Source organism: Monodelphis domestica, chromosome 5 (assembly GCF_027887165.1).
Source record: "Monodelphis domestica isolate mMonDom1 chromosome 5, mMonDom1.pri, whole genome shotgun sequence".
NCBI lineage: Eukaryota > Metazoa > Chordata > Mammalia > Didelphimorphia > Didelphidae > Monodelphis > Monodelphis domestica.
The window spans coordinates 118,606,059-118,623,459 of record NC_077231.1 but is presented as its reverse complement, the minus strand read 5'-3'; the positions used below and the strand labels follow the sequence as shown (position 1 = coordinate 118,623,459).

General features: G+C 38.1%; 1 protein-coding gene across 1 annotated transcript in view; it reads right to left on the bottom strand.

The window, feature by feature from the left end:
* The window catches only part of EMP1 (epithelial membrane protein 1), a 29,041-nt gene extending 12,675 nt beyond the window's left edge, over positions 1-16,366 (bottom strand). Inside the window, exon 1 of the mRNA XM_001365527.4 lies at positions 16,096-16,366. The gene's annotated coding sequence lies outside the window, so the exon portion shown is untranslated. The remainder of the gene's footprint in view (positions 1-16,095) is intronic.
* Between the last annotated feature and the right edge of the window lie 1,035 nt (positions 16,367-17,401).

The window sequence follows — 17,401 nt, the reverse complement described above, 5'->3', positions numbered from 1 at the left end:
CTTTCCATTTAACTTTTAAAACAGTCATTTAACCACCAGTTTCCCCTTTGAGTAAAATGAGAATAATAATAACTCGGCATGTCTCCGTTTCCAAAACTTTTGTGAGCATAAAGGAAACAGTGTTGTTTGTAAAGCACTTTGGTCCTCTTGGAAATTGGCATTCTGCCCAGTGCTCTCCTTCATGGCAGGAACAGAAGGGAAGGAATAAGCAACATGTCCTCCGGGATGGGAAAGAAAATCCTGATTTCAGCCCCATCTGAGGTTGTGCCCTTCATTCCCTGGCCAAATTCACAAAATTATACAAAGATATGGTTGATTACACAGAAGATGCAATTCAAGGGATGATTGATTTTTAATTAGTTCTTCTACTTAATCCTTCTAAATCCCTTTAAAGATTTTTTCTCTCTCTTCATCTACAAATACTTTCCTTCTAAATGTTGGAAAGTCTTTCTAAAGGCTTATTCTATTCAAATGTGAATAGAATATTTTAAGTACAGCCAAGTATAAATTTCTTCTTATAGACAGGCTATTCAGAGTGCAATGTCCCTTTCTCTCTCCCTTAATTGCTTTTTCTACACTCTAAAGTCATATCTGATTTACTTTTCCCCTTCTCATTCTCACTTTCAGTTTTGGTGAGCTAAATGTCCAAAGATCTCCCTTCTACTGGCCATCTACCTTGGTTAATCCATAGCATCTTTAGAATATGCCCATTCCTGGGTTCCTGTATCACTTTTGATCTAAATCACAACCCTACCTGTTCATTATTCATTCCTTTTACCAATTGCATTGGCTGGAGGAGTGGGTGGGGTAGTGAAAAGAGAAGCAATTTCCTTTCAACTCTGATTTCTGTGATGATACTGTGTCTTGCCTGCACTGCAAAGAAAAGAAAGTCATGGAGAACAGCCTTCCCTAAATTTATGGATGTGTTTTTTGGCTGCTACATACAGCCAGAAATGGGTGGGGATTACTTGGCGAGCTAAATAACCTGAGTTACCTACAGATTTCTTGCCTTCTTTTCTCCTCCATCTAATTGTGGGGAAAATTAAAGGGGATGAAATTTTTCTTTTATTAGACTGTATATTGAGTTGGTCATTATTTCTACTGAGAGAGAGAGAGAGAAAAGGAGAGGGAAAGGGAGGAAGGGAGGGAAGGAGAGGGAGAAAAAAGGAGAGAGAGAGGTAAGGAAGGAGGGAGTGGGGAGAGAGAGAGAGAGAGATTGAGAGAGAGAGAGAGAGAGAGAGAGAGAGAGAGAGAGAGAGAGAGAGAGAGAGAGAGAGAAGCAGAGACACCATGGCATGTGTGTTGTGGTATGGCAGAAGAAGAAATAGAATCCTGAGCTTAGATGACTTCTAAACTGAATTACATAGATGAAATGGAATGGATATTAATGGTGATATACTTCAAGCTCAGGCATTAAATAAGGCCTGATGTTTGATAGTCAGCTTTGAAAGGAAACTCATATGCAGGGCTGGCAATTATTGCTTATCCTCAAGACATTTTTGAAGATAGTTACTTTTTTTTGCATATTAGAACACGATTGTTATAGCTATTGGTAGTAAACATGTTTATAGCCACAAAATAGCCTTGTATTATGACTTGTCACATAAAAATTTGCTCCTCTCTATCACCACCACTTTTTGTCTTTATAGTAGAAATTTTTAAAATATCATCAGCTGCTATTGAAATGTACCAACCCTTGCCAAAGCATAACAATTGAGAACAGGAAGTGGAGGGGAACAGTGATAAAAATGTGGTTTGGTTCTCCTGGCTCTGCTGTAAACCTGTGTCCTAAAATAAATCATTTAACAGCTCTAGGCCTATTTCCTCCTCTACAAAAAGGGATTTCAGATTAGATGAATTCTAAGACCCTTTCCACTTGTACTGTGAATCTAAGAGATAGATGAGAGATAAAAAGATAGGTAAATGGATAAAGACAGACAAACATTTATATGGATTTTTATTGTGTATTTCAATGCTTAAACAATTTATTGCCACTCTATTCCAATGGACTTAATCTTAATCCATGATATTTATTGATTGAGGAACTAGAATACTTATTCATTCTAGGCATCAGCAATCATTATTTTCTTTGCTGGCTCTATGTGAGTCATCTGGGTGTGGACAGAAGAAATACCCTTCAAAATATACCCTCCACTTACCTATAAACTTCAAGGACCATAGAGATTTAGAGCTGGAAGGAACGTTAGAGTTTGTCTAATCTGAGGAAACTAAAACCAAATGAGGTAAAATGATTTGACCATAGTTGCACAGGAATAGTAAAACCAGGACCTCTCATGCCAAATCCAGTCTTGTTTGTTTACTTGTTTTTCATTGTACTACACTGCCTTTTACTCAAAAAGACTTTCCTAAAAAAAAAAAAGGACAATGATCATATTGCACTACCTCTTTGCCTAGATAGCCTCAATTCACAAGTCAGTTAAAAAATATTACCTGATCTGAATGGATTAACTTTTTAAATATGAGATAAATTCATCAATGTTCGGTGGAATAAAAACTTGGTTCCATTTCACATTTTTCTGATGTTTAAATCTCTTCAGAGATTCAAGTCTGAGAAAATCTTTAAAAGAAGACGAAATGAACCCAGATTAAATCTGAGAAGGTTGGATATGATTTCTAAATTGAGGAGCTAAGGATCACTTTCCAAAACAGTATAGAATGTAAATAACGAAAGTTGGTCAGGGACTAATTCTTTTTGTCTTTGAATCTCCAGAATCCAGAACAGTGCCTGAGGACCAGATAGGGTTTATTGAATTGAACTGAATTTATTGAACAGTGGTGAGAAATATGAGAAAGCAGGCAGAAAAATTATTTGCATACAGTCTAAGAGAATAATTAGGAGCCCTGGGAAAGAATGGAGCAATGAGAAATGTGACTTCCAAAGTCAAAGAAATTATAAAAATCCTCTGGTTTGAGTGGACCAAACCCTGAGGGGGAAAATGGTCAGAAATTGGCAAAAGGGAGGGGGAAGGGAGATGAGAAGATGACTATGTGACATCACAAGGATATTTCGATTTAGCTGTAATTTCCATGATTCATGTGAAAGTGGGTGAGAATCTCCTAAGATGAAAGGCAAGGGTGGAGAAACTGGAATTTTCTCTGTACAAGATGGCACAGGATTACTTCACAATCCTTTTTACAGAACATTTCAGACAAGAATCCTGGTCTGACTCTGCCATAGAACATTCAGGCATTTTCCCAGTGACCTGAAAAACACAGACTTTTCTGGGGAAAAGGCAGGACAAGAATGGTACCCTTCCAGCTACCAAGGTCTGCCTCAAATCTATCTCTAATCTAGTGGCATTTACCTGGAAGACATTAATCCCTAGAACTCACACCCACTATAGCCCCACCCAGAGGCTGGTTAGTTCAAGAATTTGCTTGTTTAATTAGGAACAGTGGTAGAGGGACTTTAGAAACATTTTCTAAGGAATCTATTCTCTAAATAAAACAGGGTGGGGAAAAAATTGACTGTTATCTAAAGTGTTCTCCTACTTGGACTATTCTAAAAACTACTTGGTCAATCTTTCTCCTACCAGTCTCTCCTGTCTCTAAACCATTCTCTATACAGATACCAAAATAATATGCCTGAGATACAGGTCTGTCCATGTCATTCCCTTGCTGGAAAAAAACTGTTATTGCTGAATAGTGTTTCAGTTGACTCTTTGTGACCCCATTTGGGTTTTCTTGGCAAAGATACTGGAACAGTTTGCCATTTCCTTCTCCAGTTCATCTTACAGATGAGGAAACTGAGGCAAACAGGGTTAAGTAACTTGCCCAAGGTCACCAGCTAGTAAGTGTCTGAGGCCAAATATGAACTCAGGGAGATGAATCTTCCTGATTCCAGGTCCAGTGCTTTATCCACTGTACCACCCAGCTGCCCCAAAGACTTTTTGTGACTCTGTTTCCTATTAACTAGCTATTATTGGGCCCTTCACTGACTGACTCATACCTATTCCATATCACTCTCCTTTAAGCATTCTATGTTCCATACAAATTGGACTAATGGTCATTCCCCATAACCAACCTTCCAACTGTTGCCTCAGCATTCACACAAGCTATTCACCATGTTTGGAATGTCCCCTCTTGCTATGTTGCTCTTTTAGAGCCTTTTTCTTCTCACCTCAAGTATTAGCTCTTTTGTGAGCCTCCCATCCTTTCCCTCTCTCCCTCACTTGTAAGAATTCTCTCCCTTCTTAAGAAATTTTGTATTTACTTATCTAGATATTTGTAGTATTACTCTAGTGGAATATAAACTTTTTTGAGGGTAAGGACTATTTTGTTTTATCTTTGTAGACATCTTATCTACAGTGTGTAGAGTAAGCCCTTAAAAATACCCTGATTTGGCTCCTTAGCATTCTTATCCTGCTGTAAACACATGAAGAAAGAAAAGAGAGATAACTGGGAAAGGAAAGATAAAGGAAGAGTCAAGAGTTTGACCAAAAGCCCAATCAATTGCCTCCTTGGATTTTATAAGTTCACTGAGGTCAGGAACTATGAATTTCCCTATATACAAAAGAACAGAATATTAAGGTTTCCCCTTGGAAATCATCTAATGTAACCCCAATTCACAATACGAAAACTCAGGCCTCAAAAAGTAAGGTACTTTGCCTAACGTTACCCAGTGATTTAGGTTAGCTATCCTAGTTTATAGACTTAAAGTCAAGAAACTTGGGTTCAAAGGGTTTGTTAGTAAATGTTTAACAACTGACTATCCAAAAAAAAAAAAAAGTTCAATCTACACTTTTAAGTGTAATCTGCATTTTCTTTATTAATATCACTTGCTGGTTGGAGTTATTATGAGGTTCAAATAAGATAATAATTGTATAGTGCTTTGCATAGTCCCTGTCACATAGCAAGCATTATATAAATATTAGCTTTAACATATTCATCATCACCATCATCATGACCTTCCATGGTAGTAGTCATATACTTGTGGAGAAGACAATGGGCACTGCAATGTCCCATAACTGATTCTGCTCCAACATGACTGACTAGAGTCAATGGAAATGGGATCAAATTGCTGTGTGTGATCATCATCACACCTTATGGATTTAGATTAAACTAAAAGAATTAATACATTAAAAGGCATCTGAACCCTTCATGGGACCATTAAAACTTTTTTAAAAGGCAGAGCTTGTGGTCTTTAGAGCATCCCCTTTCTTTAATTCATTTTTAAAAAACTATATCCAAAAACTCTGCTTGTTGAACAGAAATGTTTGTTGCAATACTGCTCCATGGGCCTCTTTGTGTATTTGTTTGTTTGGGACATTTAAGGCTAACTTCTTTTCATTCAAAAGCAAAGAATTTGGGTGAGTGTATTCATATGCATGTGTGTAGAGTCAGTGCCCATATGTAAACCTATATATGGTTTATGGGAAATGCTGATCTCTAAGTATCAATTTATCTATTAATTTTTTATTGTCTCTATCCTCCTACACATTCTACTTTACTGTATCCATTAGCTACAGCAAATACAAACCGAATTACTTGAAGATTATTCTATTGGATCCCTGGCAACTAGCTTCCATATACTCAACTAAATGATGCTATAATCCTCTATAATCTCAGGACCAATTCTCATTTTCTTCTTTCTGCCATCTCTCTACAATAACATTATTATCTCCCTGATCTGTCTCTTCAGATCAATTCTTGACTGCTCTAATGAAAAACCTGGTACTTTCTCCAAAGGACAAGAGAAAGAGATGGAAGATCTGTTCTATGTCATCTGGTTGCCTCGTCAATACCATAATTTGCCAACAATTTTCTTTATGATCTCTTCCCTATATGAAATGGAATGTGCAATGCCTTTATAAGTAGAAGACTTAGGTTTGAGTCTTGCTTCTACAAGGACCAACTGATTGACTTTGTTCAAGCCACTTCATATCCCTAAATCTATAATCTTGTCTCTCAAATAAGGGGCTTGGCTTAGATCTCAAATGTTCTTTTCAGTTCAACTACTCAGTGAATGACAACCATCTAACTCTAGATCTTCCCTTAACCTTCTAAGAAAACTGTTCTTTGACTTGGAAAAAAACAAATTTCTTTTCTTTCTTGTCTTGCCTTTCTATCAAAAGACTTTTTCATGCAGAAAATCAGATGGTAATGGAATACAGAGGCAACAAAGGAAATGGTCTATTACCAGAAGAGAAAGGTATTATATAGTTCACTGCTCTAGATGTTGAAAAATACATACAACAATGCCAGTAGGTAACTGGGTAAGGAAAGGGGTATATTTAAATAAGTCCTCAAGTGAATTTTCAGTGTAACTGTTATTGTTTCATATCAAGTATTGTTTCTCTTCCAAATCTTGTTTCCAAACAGAAAGAGGAAACTCCATTTATTTCTCTACTGGAGAAAACACAATATCCATCTGCTTCTTAAAGTCTGGTGTTCAGGAGTAGAAGGTATGGATATTATTGTCCAATTGGAACTGAACTTTTTAAACAGAACTGTAAAAACCATCTGTGTCTGAAGCAGCCAAAATAAAAGTGGTCTGTGGGCTTCAAGGAAAACAACTGGATCTTTCATGAGTCTGGGAATGCTTCCCCAAAGTTAGGATTGTTGTGGAAAGAGTGGCTTTTATCTGGCATCAATGTCGACTATCATGAGACTGAAGTTGAAGAAATAGAAGAGATGCAGGGGGTGGGATGGGGAGGGGAAGAAGCATAGGATTGGAAATCATAAGGTTTTGCATTGCAAGACATCATTCAGTCCAAGTCTCCTTTTTACAGATGAGGAAGCTAAAACCTAGAGATGTGAAGTTGTTTGTCCAAGGATCACATAGTAGTAAATCACAGAACTGAAGATGGAAGCCAAGTCTGCTGACTTTTTCCACCACATAGCCTAGCTGGGCTAGATGTTTGAGCTCAACCAATCAATCAATATTTATGAAGAGCCTTCTCTGTATCAGACACAGTATTCAGTGCTATAATACCAAATGAAGCAAAAGACAGCCCCTTGCCCTCAAGGAGCTTACAATCTATATACAAAACAAGCTATATACAGGACATATAAGAAATAATTTAAAAAGGGGCAGGCACTAGAATTTAAAGGAGTTGGCTAAGGCTTCCAATAAAAGATAGGATTTTATTTGAGACAGGACAGCTGGTTGGCACAGTGTATAGAATACTAGGACTAGAGTCAGGAAGACTAATTCAGAAGAAAGACTAAATGCACTCAGATGCTTACTACCTATGTGACCCTGGGCAAGTCATTTAACTCTGTTTGCTTCAAGTTCCTCTTCTGTAAAATGAGCTGGAGAAGGAGATGACAAACTGCTCTAGTATCTCTGCCAAGGAAACTCAAATGGGATCTGGAGGAGTTAAACACAACTTAAAATGACTGAACAGTTTGGCCTTAAAAAGGAAGCCAGGGAGGTCAGTGGTCAGAGTAAGCTGGACAAAGTCAATCATTTCATCTTGAAGTTTCTTAGTTTTATTGTTTGTTAAATAAGGCTGTTGGATTAGAACCAGGGATTCTTAACTTCTTTGTGTTATAGACCCCATTGACAGCCTAACAAAACCTATGAATCCCTTCTCAGAATCATTTTAGGTACATAAAAGGCATAGGATTGTAAATGAAACCAATTGCACTGAAAGGCAGCTATCAAAACAAACCAAAAAGTTCATGAACCCTAAGTTAAGAATCCTTGCACTAGATGATTTCTCATGTTTCTTGCATGATTTTGTTAACAGTGAATGAAAATTGATGGCCCACACCCATAATGCTGGATAGCATACTAGCTAGGAACAAAGGGGAAACAATGGTAGCGAACATATTATTTTTGAAAATGTTCACAGAGAGAGTAAGTACATTTTAGGAAATCTTGGGTCTTCCTTGTTTCTCTATCCACCACCCTCTATCTGGATTGCTTTCCCTTTCCCATCCATTTCATTATTGTATTGTAGAAATTCTAGAATAGCATAAGCAAGAACTTAGACACACAGAATTCTAAGGCAAGATCATCAACTACAGCAAAAGTACAGGACATAGAAGACAAAGATTCTCCTCCGGGAAGAGGTAAGCAGAAGCTCCATTTTACTATAACAAGAGGTATTCCAGGCAGCCAAGAAATGTCTCATAGGAGACAATGTCTGCCAAGAGCAAATGAAGGGAGAAGAAAAATCAAGGTGTGGCTAAACTGAGATCCCAAGAAACCCTAACTCTCTCTCATGGGGTTGACAGGAAATGGCTACCATATGCTAAAGTGAGCCATCGTTTTCTACAGATTGCCCTGGATTTCTGCCCCTCATTTTTTGATCTTGCCCTCTCCATGCCCCAGGCATTTTTAGAGAGAATAAAATCATACTTGTTATAATTCAGTATTTTTGAACTGGAAGAAATATTATAGGTCATCTTAACCCAATCTTCCCATTTTGTAAACAAGTAAGCTGAAGCCCAGAAAAGTATGTCACAAACATTTATTCAGTACTTACTATGTAACAATCTCTGTGCTAAGTGCTAGGGATTTAACTACAAGATAATCCCTGCCCTCAAGAAGCTTATATTCTAAGGAATGGGAAGACAACACATGGGAAGACTTGCCCATGGTCATTCAGCAAAATAATAGTGGTCTAGAACCCAGATAGCTAGACTTTCTGTCCCAAGTTCTTTCTATCATGCTATGCTTCCCCCCACACACACACATATCTTCTTTAGTCTTTTCTTCAGGTTTGAGGAAAGCTACAGATCCATTTGAGAGAGATGGAATAGTGAAAGAAGCACTGGACCAAGAGAAAAGATCTAGATTTAAGGTCTGATTGTACCATTAACATCCTGTGTGACCTCGAGCAAGTCACATTTCTAAATCAGCTAAATGGATAAGCATGTACTACATATTGCACAGACCTGTCGTGAGGATCATGCACAAAGGTACTATGTAACCATAAAGTATATACAAATAAATGTTAGTTATTATTATTAATACCCCCTTATTACAGTTACTGCCTTATAGTCCATACTCAGGTCAGTAGAACCTCTTAAACTAACTAAAACCTCCTGATATCAAGACAAAGAATCAATCTGGAGTATTTTCAGAGTTCTTTCTTCTCAGGAGCACCCCTCCAAACCCCAGGAGCAGATGTTTCTGAAGGTTAATGTCCAAATTCCAACTTCAGGGGTCCCCAACTCTATACTGAAGAACTTGGCTTCATTGAAGAACTTGGGCTTGACTCAGACCACTGGGATCATGAAACTACTTTCAGAGAAACACTTGTGAATCTATTCCAAGAATAGGAAGATCAGGGATTACAAATGGTATAATAGAATGAGCCTAGATTCCAAATCAGAGGTCTTTGCTTTAAATCCTGAGAATGCCACTTACTAGTTGTATGACCTTGGGCATCAAGTTTCTTATCTGTAAAATGAAGACTTTGAATTTGTTGCTCAGTCATTCAGTCATGTCTAATTCTTCATAACCCCATGAATCATGCCAACCATGGGATTTTCTTGGCAAAGATACTGGGTTAGTTTGCAATTTCCTTCTCTAGGGGAAGGTTAGAACAGATGGTCTCTAAAGTCTCTTCTAGACTCAAACTCTATGATTCTAAGAATTTCAATGCACAAGAATGTAAAAATACACTAGATAATATTACCCAGACCAAACACCACAAGGCAAGAAGGAAAACCTCCATCAACTTGACTTTTTAAGACAAATTCATTGGAGCAGGGTGATTTGGGGAGAGAACATCTGAGCCCAGAAGAACATTCTATGAAGAAGGTAGCTAGATTCTAGGTCAAGGCTGCTTTGGGGGAGTTTACACAGGGAGTGAGAAGACCTCAGGATTTTACCACAGCCCAACCCTGCCTTCAGCCTCCTTGTGCCATGAGTAGTTTTTGCACAGATCACTGACTCGAGCACATATTAAACTTTTTTTTTGTTTGTATTTCAAGATTATTTGGGTGAATAACCAACACCATAAATTATCCCTAGGTGCTGGATAAAGATAATCGTGCCAAGAAAGTAAGCAGCAAGTCCTAGAGACTCTTGCTTGTATCTCCACAGTTTATTCAGTGATGCTCAATCCTCTAATCCTGAAATTCAATTGTAGAGGAAGCAACTGGCACAGCAGGTGGAGGAGGCATGACAGAAGTTAATGCCCTTGATCCTGAGATTCATCAGGAAATTATAATTGACTAGGCTGTAGGAGGGTAGCAGTCTAGGATCTGGGGCTTGAGGGTAATCATGACATAGAAACAGGAGACTATTATGAATAACCAAGATCTCAATACAGTAATAGAGGACCAAGAGCTGTGGTCCCCAGGTCCCAAAGGTCCCCAGGGTTGGGGTTGGAGAGTAGGAAGCACACTCCTTCCTATCATGGCTATACACCCATCTATCATTTGTTGCTTTTTTTGCTGGAGAACAAGTGCTTCTTGGTACCTTCTCTAAGATTTACTGCTCAGTGGCAAGACTCCAAGTTAACCCATTCCTAGTTAGCAAATTATATAAGGAAAGGAATAATATCTTCTTGGAGCTGAGGGAACATACCATGATGCTTTGACTCCATCACATACTTTGATGTTATAAGATAAAAGCAAAATCTTCACATTGCTTTCAGCTTTGCCTTCCCCTTTCTCAAGTGTAAAGAAAATTGAAGACACTTACTGTCTTGTTGATACTGGAACTCCAAGCCAGGAGGGGGAAAAAAATCCTCATGAAAACTTGCATTTTTACCACTGAATAACACTTTTAAATGAAAGCATCCTTTCCACTTCTCCCCAGGACCTTCTTTCTCTCTTCCCCTGTTTCTGGTTTCCTATAACTCTCTGTCTCCCTGCATCTTATATGAAAAAAAAAAGTAAGGTATAGAGTAAAGGATGTTGGAGTTTAGAGTCAGGAGATCTGGGTTTGAATCCTATTCTATCACCTCCCTGCTGTTTGACCATAATTTGGTGATTTAATCTCTAAGAATCTTCATCATCTCAGCTGCAGAATAGAAATAAAATCATTTATGCTACCTAGATTACATTGTTGGTAGATGTGTTAATCACTGTCTATCTCCCACTCTTGGATCTTTCTTTCAATATAGATATCTATCTCCTCCAATGTCTCTTGTCTTTCTTTATGTGTGCCTTTGGGTCTCTCCATTTTTCTGTCTTTCTATCCATCTCTCTGTCAGTCTTTGTCTCTCTCTGAGCATGTGCATGCTCATACCATACACACACACACACACACACACACACACACACACACACACACACACACACACACACACCTTTACAACCACACCCTCCTGCTGCAGGTTCTATTCTTGAAAAACGGGTGGAGTTTCTTTCCCAAGACCTGTTCAGTTTCCCTGTGTCTCATTTGGTTCCTGGCAGATGCTTAAGTGTCTACCAGGTGTCTTATCCATTTCTCTTTCAACTCCACCACCACCCCCCCATCTCCTTTGGGGGCAAACAGTCTGTGTTCAATCAATGTAGCAAATGAAGACCTTTTATGAAAAGCGCATCAGACCGGATGCACAAGGAATTTCTGAATGGATGTTGCTGTCTCTGGAAGCCCCATGGGGAAGGGTGTACTCTGTAGAACACCCTTTCAAGTGAAACGTATTGCTTCTTTCAACTCTTTTCCCACTCATCTCTATGAACTAACTCAGCTGTTGACATGAGCCAAGGAGTAGCCATTGCCTGTGTCTATCTACTAGGACAAAGACAATGTTTCCTATCATGCAGACATGATACTACTAGAAACCTACAGACTGTTAGAGCTAAAAAAGGATTTAGAGCTTATGCACAATCCTCTCATTTTTATATATGTTGGTATACTAGTTCCCAGAGGTTCAAGAACTTACCCAAAATCACATAACAAGTCAGCGCCAGAGCTGGAACTAGATTTCAGATACTAGAATTACAGTGTACTTTCCTTTAGATGACATTGTGGAAAACGAATTAGTATTGGGGAAAATGTTCCATTTGGATTTTATTCTTATTCTCTTACTTGCAACATAGATATGGTCCAGAAGCTTGGAAACCTCTGTCTCATAGAGACTTAGAGATGTCTAAAAGAAGAAAACTATATCTCCTTGCTGATCAAGGATCATTACATTTTCCCAAGGGAAAGAGAATAAGAATCCTACTAATAGAGGGAGTGGCTGTTAGCAGTATGGAAATAAGATATGATTGATTTGCTTGGTAGACTTTTTGATGAAAGCCTCATTACCCAGTAGGTATGACTGGTTGAACTATGGGTCAAGTTATGAGATCAAGGTTAAGTCAGATAGATTTCTAGCATGGTCTAGTAAAAAGAATTATTAGACATAGTCAAAAGTTTTGAGTTCAAAGCCCAACTCTGACACTTACTATGAGCTTGGTCAAGTAATTGACTTTTCTCAGCTTTTATTTCTTTAGCTATAAAATCAGAATATTAGTATTATTTACTTGACAGGTTTGTCATAAGGAAAATGTGCTATAAACAGACTTTAAAGTACAATATAAATGCAAGTTATTATAAGGGATGGGGACTGGACCTTTCATTGATATAGAGGGCTACCACATGAGGAAATTCCTTCTATCAAAGAAGGTCTGTAGCTTATTTTGGAGAATTACCTCAAATACCAAGAGGATTAGTGACTTGTTAAAGGTTACACACCCAGTATGTATTAAAGGTGGGAGCTACACTCTGTTTTTCCTGATTCCAAAATCATCTATCTCTATCTATTATACCACAATACCTTAAATAGGACAGGGGTCATTAATTGGGTGTGTAACATGTGTTTGTGAGTGTGTGCCTATATCTAGAATTTTGATTTAGTCAATTATATTTCTATGAATCAATCTGTGGTGAATCAGAGAATGAATTCTATTATATTTAATGTGTGAATGATATTGATTCAAATAATTTACATGTGCTTGGTTGGGTGAATAGTAACAAAATCTAACAAATGTCTTCTGTCATTTTTTAATCTTTTCTTGTCTTTAGCCTAAATTGTGAGAAAGAGAGAGAGAGAGAGAGAGAGAGAGAGAGAGATGAAGATAAAAATACAGACAGAGATAGAGAGAGCCAAAAAGAGAAGGGAAGGATGTAGAGAATATAGTAGTTCTACATTGACTCAAGTCTGAAAGGGTCCATTTCCTCCCCTTGGGACTTTAGTTCACCACTAAATAGAATACTTGGTACTGAATGAACTCCTAAGGATATACTAAACCTAGGTAGGAGGAGGTTTGAATCTCCACTATGGTTCCAGAACCAACATGGTTTCCATAATGGTCCTCCACACCAAGAAACAATTAGTACTGCTTTAGACCCATTGGGTTCAATGAACAAGGTTAGAGCTCTTCCACTTGAATGATCTCTTTGGAGTCATGTTGGCCTGGGCAAGGCTCTAAAGAATTAAAAAACTGGCCCATTTCTACCCAGAGCATCACTATCCATCCAATCATTGGTGTTTAAAACCTTGGAGGAATGCCTGAGTTTTTAACTCTCTCTATCATCTCCCATATCAAATCAATAACCAAATCTTGTTGATTCTAATTTTATGACTTCTCTGATATCTCAAAAGACAATCTAGTACAGGCCTTCATCACTTGTGGTCTGAACTATTAAATTAGTCACTGAATTTGTCTCCTTACTTCTAGTATCTCACCACTCTAATCTATTATCTACATAGGCACCAAACTAATCTTCCTAAAACACAGGTCTGACAATATCACTGCCGTAGTAAAAGTTAAAAAAGAAAAAAGTCCAGAGGTCACCAGCCATTCCTCCAGCTCTAAACTCCACTGCCTACTTTATGCATTCAAAAAAGTCTGAAAAAAATCCTTCCTTATCTTCCACTTTCAAAATCCTTTAGGGCTCAACTTAGATGCTACCTTCCAGGAAAACCTTTCCTGATACACTGCATTTAGTGGTCTTTCCTCTTTAATTTTCTTTGCACTATACTCAGGGATATCTTTTTTTATCCCGCTCCCACCTCTGCCCACCATAGCTGAATATAAACTCATTGAGAACAAGACCTGTTTAATCCTTATCTTTATATTCTCAGAAGCTAGCACAAAGTAGATGTTCAAGAAATGTTCATTGAATTTTCTTGATTTTGTTGTTGTCGTCATGTCATTGTTCAATTGGATTAGGTCTTGCAGAATTTCTTAGCATACTGAGAAATCAATACTCTGGGCTTAGATGATCTCTAGTTCAGAAGTATTCTGAGAGGTTTGTTTGGTTTCAAAGTTCTTTCAAGAATTTTGACCTACTTTAGGATAGTCAGGGAGTGGAGAAGGGCCATGAGGAGCTGCTATGCAGACAGAAGAGAAAATTTTGCAAAAGATTTAAGTGAACTGTACAGCCCTGAACAGATCTTGATTATTAGAGGTCCTTCTCATTAGATTTCCACTCCTCTGAACCCTCAGCCCATTGTTCAGAAGCTTAGAATTAGATCAGCTTCTGAAAATGTAGGACAGAAACTGCTAGGGAAAAAAAAAATTAATGTTGTTGAAGATTGTAAAAAAATAAAACAAATCAGTGGCAATTAAACAACTCTCTTAGAACTTACTTATTCTCATAGTTCTTAAACTATAAAACTCAGAAAGGACTAGTACTATGAAGGTACAAAACCATTATTAGAAAATGAGTGATTAAAATAACAGTTTCCATTAATATACTAGCAAAGGCATCAAGATGAGTACTATGAGCAAAAAAATAAAAAAGTAGCTTCTCAAGTGTTCCAAGAGACTCAATTGGAGTTTTAAACCAAGCTTAAAGGTTAAGCTAACCTTAAACTTAGCTTAAAACATCAACCAAAACTTTAGACATCCTGTATTTCCAACAGGTTGCCTCGCCCTCTTTTTTTCTCCCTCCCAGGCCTTTTTAAAGCAACAAAGAAAACAAACTGGTTGTATTAAAAATCTCCAAATGTGTTGAATTGCTGAAGGGGAAAAAAGAAACCTAACCTCTCTAAACAGGCTATATCTTGTCTTTCTCCCTTGTTTTGTTTATGCAGAAGGAAAAAAAAATTAATTATAGTAGAGATGTTGAAATGGGCCACACCTGGGCAAAGGCACTCTGATCAAGGAGTAGAAAAACTAGAGAGATAAAAAGATTCTTTCTCAAAATTAGTATCATAATTTGCAGGGGTATCCTTATTAATGTCACTCTCCCTTCTAAAATAGGAAGCAATTGGACAACCATTCAAAAGCAGCCTGCTTCTTTACCTTTACCTTTCTTTATCTTTTCTGATTAAAAATCAACTTGTTAACTCCTAAAATGCAGCTACTTCTCAAATGGAAACAAAAATCCTTGCAATAATTTCCCAGCAGCAAATGAAGTGCCCCCACCCTCCACCCTGCGCCTGCCCAATTGGAGAGCTCTGAAATTCAGACAAGACTCCCAATTTCATCAAGTATACCATTCCATTTTATTTGAAACACTCTTATTTTCCTGAACAGCATTTTAGCTTTCAACTATTTTTTTTCCTTTTTAGAGGTTTTTGAATAGCAACAATGCATTAATTTTTTTTAAAATGCGCCCTGAAGCTTTATAACAAACAAAACCACCTCTCCATTTTAAAAACCGAAAAGGAGTTCTTTAAATTTCTTAATTTAACTTAATGTTTTTTTTTAACTTAACAGACAGCCCAAACCACATACACAAAAAACCTAACCTCAGTATTGAAGCGTTTTTGAAATCAGAACGGAGCGGTTAAAAAGTGAGTTTAAATATGTCATCTCAAAGGTATGTAACGTTTCCTCTATGGAGTAATGCCCAAATTGTTCCGAAGTCTCAGCTCCTAACACCTTTGAGTACGGGCTCAGTGACTGTCTCTAATAAGCAAACTCTCCCCAGATTCTCCTGCTTTCCCCCGGTGCTTCCTATTATTCTAGGGAGTGTAGATAGTATCAGTCCGGGAGGATTTCTCAGCCGCGTAGGGAAAAAAAAAAAAGTTTCACTTCCCCCCATCATCCAGCAAGTAACTTGCCTCAAGATTAGACAAATGCAGAAATTCGGAGACAAATAGCTAAATCAAAGCAGGGTTTGAGTTAGGTCCAAAGTAGGGAAACGGAGGAAAAGTAGAGAAACTTTTCCCCCCCAAGGCTCTCCAGAAAGATTGACTCTGCAGGAAGTGGCACTCTTCTTACCTTGAGAAGTTCTGCAGCGGCAGCAAGCACCTCAAATGACAAGAGCTGCCTTTTGTGCTTAGTGCTCTCTTCTGGAGTATGTAACAGCAGTGAGGGGAAGGACCTGATTCCTGAGGTTATGTTTCCTCCGCTGGTGTGTTGGGATGTGTGATGGGGCGGTGTCTTTTCACTGAGTTTTAAAGGAGTTTCTATGAATCAGTCTGGCTTTAAAGAAGAAGGGGGAAAAAAAGATTTGTTCGTAACTACGCCCTGAAATGTTGGCAGCAAGTCAAGAGTGACTGGGAGGGAACCATCAATTCAAAGAAACCTCTTGTAGGGCTCCCTCTGACTCAGACACATAGACCACAGTGGAAAAAAAGACTGACATTGCTTCAAATGAGTAATAGGAGTCACACAAATAGCATGTGTTTACAAAATCCCACTCCTTGTTACTAATAAGAAAAGCAAAAAAAAAAAAAATCCATAGCAACCAGGGGGCATCAGGCAACATGCTAACATGCTTTATCTAGCCAACTTTTAATTACCTAAGGTAGGAAGATATGAAGAGATTGGGGGGGGGGGGGGAGGGAGAAAAGATGACATGACTAACTGAATTCTTGAAACAGTACTCAAATTAGGTCCCCACCCTTTCTCACCAAACCATTTATCAGAGCTGGAAATAACTAGTTAAAAAAAAATAACAATTTTCGACTCCTTCCTTTTTCCTCTCATTCTCTGGAGTCAGACTCACAGGCGATGAAATGGCAATACAGAGAGGGAGAACCCCAGAGAGTTGAATAATGGAAGGACTGTATAAGCAAGAAAATCTCACTACTTGATGGATTCAAGTAGTGAGATTTTCATGTTTATGAAAGCTGCTTCCAAAGACCGAGGAGGAAAGTTCTTTGGAGTGGGAACTTTGCTCTCTCTATTGGAATATCTTAATCAGCTGAACCTTGCTTTATAATAGTCTTCTACCCTGATAGTGACATAAAAATAGTAGTTGATTCTTTGCCTTCCTCTTCAGTGACCTGCCCTGTTTCTAAGAGAAAGGCACATTTCCTAAAGAACACCAGAGGGAGAAATAACTTGCTGATTACTACACCTGAGTGAGTCCACTGAAAGTAACTGCAAAGAATGCTTTTCCCCCTGTGAGGATGAGGAATGATGTGTGGGTGAGTTGTTATCTGGATAGTCCATAATTTTTCATTAAAAAGTAGATGAAGTCTTCACCTAAAAAACCCAATCTATTTCTCAAACTCTCTCTCACAGGTGAAGGGCTGCTCCCATTAATAGGCTAAGATTGATCTCGGTCCTCAGGGTGGGG